The sequence below is a fragment of the Podarcis raffonei genome, chromosome 16 (genome assembly GCF_027172205.1).
Source record: "Podarcis raffonei isolate rPodRaf1 chromosome 16, rPodRaf1.pri, whole genome shotgun sequence".
Lineage (NCBI taxonomy): Eukaryota > Metazoa > Chordata > Lepidosauria > Squamata > Lacertidae > Podarcis > Podarcis raffonei.
Genome location: NC_070617.1, coordinates 3,643,424 through 3,649,976, shown reverse-complemented (window position 1 = coordinate 3,649,976; position 6,553 = coordinate 3,643,424). Strand labels below are relative to the sequence as shown.

General features: G+C 44.5%; 1 protein-coding gene across 1 annotated transcript in view; it reads left to right on the top strand.

Annotated features, from left to right (window-relative positions):
* Positions 1-1,716: 1,716 nt before the first annotated feature.
* Positions 1,717-6,553, top strand: part of CERS2 (ceramide synthase 2) — a 62,380-nt gene continuing 57,543 nt past the window's right edge. The window contains exon 1 of the mRNA XM_053368791.1: positions 1,717-1,811. The gene's annotated coding sequence lies outside the window, so the exon portion shown is untranslated. The remainder of the gene's footprint in view (positions 1,812-6,553) is intronic.

Genomic DNA, 6,553 nt, shown 5'->3' with positions numbered 1-6,553 from the left:
ATCCGGACATATGGCAACCTATGACGGAAGTGTAGGTTTTGGCAAATTTCCTTAGAAAGCTCAACAACAACTTTGGGCAAAACTGAAAAAACAACTTTTTGGTGTCTGAATTTTCCCTTTTTTGGAATACAGCTGCCCTGTTAAAATGATCAGTGAGAAACGGTTAAGAACATATTATGACCGTTGTTGAACAGTATTTGTAAATGAATATAGACAGACAATAAGAATTGTACATATAGAAAGATTTATTTGTTTACAGATATTCCATGGACAAAAATTGAAGAACAACTAATATACAAAATGGATAAAGACGATAAATATCATCTTTTTTTAAAAAAAGAGAAACAGTTAAGAACAACTATTTAAAACGTGTTCTTTAAAAAGTTAAAATCAGTGGTAAGCTGGAAAATGCACACCAACATTTTACGTCTCTGGGCAGGCTTGTCTAAAGAAAAATGTTGCCAAAGAGAATATGCAATATTAGTCAATTCCTTCTTTTTTCCCCTAAAAGCGACATGGAAGTGAGTCATGGGCCACTTACAGCTTTCAGGAGCAGCGCCTCAACGTCTTCAAAATGCGCCAGGATTAATTGGGGTGTCACATAGCAGGACAGAGTCTCAAACAAAGATGCGCTCTGCCAAACTCACATTCCCAGAATGTGGACGTCTGCAGATGAAACATGAAGGCTGGCCGAATAAACCTTGCTGTGTGGGAATCCCTTGCAGACAACCGCAGTGCCTGGAGACAGTCAGCGGTGACCAGAGGAGAAATGACCACTGGGAGAAGCGTAGGGAGAAGAAACAGCCTTCGTCTGCCCCGGCTGCAACAAAACATGTCTCTCGTGTATCGGTCTCTACAGACACAGCAGGCGCTGTAACTCTCCAATGATTTGACTTCAGCCCCAAAGGCGCACTCCTCCGTTGTCTCCCGAGACAGATGGGTGCCCCAACGGAAAGCGCAGTTCTCTCGCTTCCTTCAGTCGTGTTCTGCAACGCACCACTGACACAAATAATAGCACATTAGCAGTGGATAGATACTGGCCATCCACACAGCAGTTTCGTATTTGCTCTGCGATGCTTCTGCAATGTTACCAAGTTACTGCCGTCCGGAGCTGAGCACTTTTGCGGCGCAGCTCAGCAAAAGTAGAAGGGAAATAAACACACCTGGAACATATTTTTCCCCCAAATTTTTTTAACAGAAAAAACATATAAAACATACAAAAGAAAACATGCTACAATACTACAAGAAAAGAAGAAGAAGAAATGAAACTAAAAACATATATTCTTAGAATCATAGAATCATAGAGTTGGAAGAGACCACAAGGGCCATCGAGTCCAACCCCCTGCCAAGCAGGAAACACCATCAGAGCACTCCTGACATATGGTTGTCAAGCCTCTGCTTAAAGACCTCCAAAGAAGGAGACTCCACCACACTCCTTGGCAGCAAATTCCACTGTCAAACAGCTCTTACTGTCAAACAGCTCTTACTGTCAGGAAGTTCTTCCTAATGTTTAGGTGGAATCTTCTTTCTTGTAGTTTGGATCCATTGCTCCGTGTCCGCTTCTATGGAGCAGCAGAAAACAACCTTTCTCCCTCCTCTATGTGACATCCTTTTATATATTTGAACATGGCTATCATATCACCCCTTAGCCTCCTCTTCTCCAGGCTAAACATGCCCAGCTCCCTTAGCCGTTCCTCATAAGGCATCGTTTCCAGGCCTTTGACCCTTTTGGTTGCCCTCCTCTGGACACGTTCCAGTTTGTCAGTGTCCTTCTTGAACTGTGGTGCCCAGAACTGGACACAGTACTCCAGGTGAGGTCTGACCAGAGCAGAATACAGTGGCACTATTACTTCCCTTGATCTAGATGCTATACTCCTATTGATGCAGCCCAGAATTGCATTGGCTTTTTTAGCTGCCGCGTCACACTGTTGGCTCATGTCAAGTTTGTGGTCAACCAAGACTCCTAGATCCTTTTCACATGTACTGCTCTCAAGCCAGGTGTCACCCATCTTGTATTTGTGCCTCTCATTTTTTTTGCCCAAGTGCAATACTTTACATTTCTCCCTGTTAAAATTCATCTTGTTTGTTTTGGCCCAGTTCTCTAATCTGTCAAGGTCGTTTTGAAGTGTGATCCTGTCCTCTGGGGTGTTAGCCACCCCTCCCAGTTTGGTGTCATCTGCAAATTTGATCAGGATGCCCTTGAGTCCATCATCCAAGTCGTTGATAAAGATGTTGAATAAGACCGGGCCCAAGACAGAACCCTGTGGCACCCCACTAGTCACTCTTCTCCAGGATGAAGAGGAACCATTGATGAGCACCCTTTGGGTTCGGTCAGTCAGCCAGTTACAAATCCACTGAGTGGTAGCATAGTCAAGACCGCATTTTACCAGCTTCTTTACAAGAATATCATGGGGCACCTTGTCAAATGCCTTGCTGAAATCAAGGTAGGCTACATCCACTGCGTTCCCTTCATCTACCAGGCTTGTAATTCTGTCAAAAAACGAGATCAGGTTAGTCTGACATGACTTATTTTTCAGAAATCCATGCTGACTATTGGTGATCACAGCATTCCTTTCTAGGTGCTCACAGACTGTTTGCTTAATGATCTGCTCCAGAATCTTCCCTGGTATTGATGTCAGACTGACTGGGCGGTAATTATTTGGGTCCTCTCTTTCCCCCTTTTTGAAAATAGGGACAACATTTGCCCTCCTCCAGTCTGTCGGGACTTCGCCTGTTCTCCAGGAATTCTCAAAGATGACTGCCAGTGGTTCTGAGAGCACATCTGCCAGTTCTTTTAATACTCTTGGATGCAGTTCATCTGGCCCTGGAGACTTGAATACATCTAAACTAGCCAAGTATTCTTGTACTATCTCCTTAGTTATTCTGGGCTGTGTTTCCTCTGCTGAATCCTTTGCTCCAAATTCTTCAGGTCGGGCATTGTTTTCTTTATCGGAGAAGACTGAGGCAAAGAAGGCATTGAGGAGTTCAGCCCTTTCTGTGTCCCCTGTTTGCATTTCACCATCTTCTCCTCTGAGTGACCCCACTGTTTCTTTGTTCTTCCTTTTGCTACGAACATACCCATAAAAGCCTTTTTTGTTGCTTTTAACCTCTCTAGCAAGCCTGAGTTCATTCTGTGCTTTAGCTTTTCTGACTTTGTGTCTACACGTGCTGGCTATTTGTTTGAAATTCCTCTTTAGTGGTTTCCCCCCTTTTCCATTTTTTGTACACATCCTTTTTAAATCTTAACTCAGTTAAAAGTTCTTTAGATAGCCACCCTGGCTTCTTTAGGTACCTTCCATGTTTCCGTCTCATTGGTATTGCCTGAAGTTGTGCTTTTACTATCTCCCTCTTAACAAACTCCCAGCCATCATGAACTCCCTTTCCTTTTAGTATTACTGTCCATGGGATCTCACCCAGCACTTCCCTAAGTTTTATGAAGTCGGCTTTCTTAAAGTCAAGAAATTGAGTCCTAGTGTGCTTGGTTGCTCCTTTCCGCTGTAAAGTTCATTTTAAATTTCATTATTAACTGTCTTCTTCAATACCCCTCTAACTGAATTTCATTGTATCACCTTATAACAGTTCTCCAAAATCATCTTTCTACTCCAATTAACTCCTTCAATCTACTATCTTCATCTCTTTTCTTATTGACTTAGATCCATATTAATAAACAACATTCTTCTTCTAATCCTAGGCCTGTTTGGTACTTTCAAGTATTTTCTAATTATCTTATATTACAATATTTAGCTAAATAGTCTTTAAATTTCTTCCAATCTTCTTGGTGTTCCTGTTCTTTCTGATCACGTATTCTCCCAGTCAGGTCTGCCAGCTCCAAAAACTCCAACATCTTCACCTGCCATTCTTCTACCATCGGTAATACACCTGGAATATTTGTCGTATGGAAGGTTCCGAGATTTCGGCAGGGGGATGAGGGGCATGCACTGATTGGAGAATAAATACGATGGATGCCCCGAAACCGTTGCAGGCAGGATCGTGGATAACTGCCTCAATACCATCATCACGAACCCTGGTTATTGTGAATGCAAAATTGAAAGGATGTCTCGAGGAACCCAAATTTAAGGCATCTGCAAACCCTCTAAGTGTCCCTATTTTCCAGGGACATCCCTGATTTAGAAAAGCCATACAAGTTTCTGATTTGATCCTGGAATGTCCCACTTTTCCTTGTTGTTGTTGTTTGTTGTTGTTTAGCCGTTTAGTCGTGTCCGACTCTTCGTGACCCCCTGGACCAGAGCAGGCCAGGCACTCCTGTCTTCCACTGCCTCCCGCAGTTTGGTCAAACTCATGTTGGTCTCTTCGAGAACACCGTCCAACCATCTCGTCCTCTGTCGTCCCCTTCTCCTTGCGCCCTCCATCTATGGAAAAACCATAGCTTTAACTATAGGGACCTTTGTTGGCAAGGTGCTGTCTCTGCTTTTTAAGATGCTGTCCAGGTTTGTCATTGCTTTTCTCCCAAGAATCAGGCACCTTTTAATTTCATGACTGCTGTCACCCTCTGCAGTGATCATGGAGCCCAAGAAAGTAAAATCTCTCACTGCCTCCATTTCTTCCCCTTCTATTTGCCAGGAGGTAATGGGACCAGTGGCCATGATCTTCATTTTTTTGATGCTGAGCTTCAGACCATATTTTGCGCTCTCCTCTTTCACCCTCATTAAAAGGTTCTTTAATGTCCGTATTTTCATTGGAGAAATGTTGGAGGGTATGGAGTTATCCGACCCCGAGCCAAAGGCTGGCAAGATTGTTCCCATTCCGCAGGCAGGAGACTGAGGACAGGAGTTAGCAGCAGCGCCAAGACAGTGGCAAGGATCAAAACCCAGAGCAATGAACATCCCGCAGTGTCCTCAGAAAGTTCAGGTGTGATTGTTTGCTTCGTCTCAACGCAATGTTGCAAAGTGGTGCATGCCAAAGGGAATTAGGTCAACGCTAGCCAGCAGCAACTCCGCTTGAGCAAGGATCATCGATGGGGAAACCGAGGACAGGCTGGGTCTTCCCAAAAAGCCCTTGAACCTCTGTTTAAAAGACAAATAGCATTTTTATTTTTATTTTTTGCATTTACATCTCACATTTTGCGTTCATGGTTCTCCACACCTCCTTGTTCAATCCCCACAACAAGCCTGTTAGGCTGAGAGTGAGTAGGTGGCCAAAAGTGGCACGCAATGAGCTAGATGGCCAAGTGCAGGATTTGAACCTTGGTCTCTCCTGGGTCCTAGTCTGACACTCTAACCATCTCTAACTCTTACACTGGTGGATAGGGAGATAGATAGAGATTTTTAAAAAGCATCAAACCACTCCAGATAAGCTGGTAGGATGCAGTTAGTCACTATAACCACATATATCTATTTCAGCAACAAAATAGAAATTATTGTTATTGTTATTGTTATTAATTTCTACCCCGCCCATCTGACTGGGTTTCCCCAGACGCTCTGGGCGGCTTCCAACAAAAGATTAAAAATACATTAAATGCTTATAGCACAAAGTTTCAGCTTCTGCCATCGTCAGTTGCTTTGATCAGATCAATTTCTGCTTTGTAAGCCGCTGCAATACACACACACACACACACACACACACAGACAGACACACAAACACACAATTCAGTGCCCTCTGGAAGGCACGAGGAGCAAAACGTGCAGGTCAAAACTTGCCTAACCATTGTGTTGTGTTTCCACACACAGAGATCAAGAGAAAAGGTTTATTGTAACTAAGCCCAGGGGTGGAGAACCTTCTATTATTATTTTTTAGCCTGTGGGCTGCGTTGGAAGAAGAGAAGATAGTCACCTGGAACCTAGGAAACAATCGCTTGGGTGCCAGACAGGAGTTAAAAAAGGTAAAGGGACCCCTGACCATTAGGTCCAGTCGTGACCGACTCTGGGGTTGCGGCACTCATCTTGCTTTATTGGCCAAGGGAGCCGGCGTACAGCTTCCGGGTCATGTGGCCAGCATGACTAAGCCGCTTCTGTCGAACCAGAGCAGTGCATGGAAACGCCGTTTACCTTCCCGCTGGAGCGGTGCCTATTTATCTACTTGCACTTGATGTGCTTTCGAACTGCTAGGTTGGCAGGAGCAGGGACCGAGCAATGGGAGCTCACCCCGTCGCGGGGATTCGAACTGCCGACCTTCTGATCAGCAAGTCCTAGGCTCTGTGGTTTAACCCACAGCGCCACCCGCGTCCCTGTAAATTTTGTGTAGCAGCCATTAAAATACGACATGCAATGGTGAGCACCCAGAATTAGTATAACAAAGGTCCGTATAGTTAAAGCTATGGTTTTCCCAGTAGTGATGTATGGAAGTGAGAGCTGGACCATAAAGAAGGCTGATCGCCAAAGAATTGATGCTTTTGAATTCTGGTGCTGGAGGAGACTCTGGAGAGTCCCATGGACTGCAAGAAGATCCAACCTCTCCATTCTGAAGGAAATCAGCCCCGAGTGCTCAATGGAAGGACAGATCCTGAAGCAGAGGCTCCAAGACTTTGGCCACCTGATGACAAGAGAAGACTCCCTGGAAAAGACCCTGATGTTGGGAAAGATGGAGGGCGCAAGGA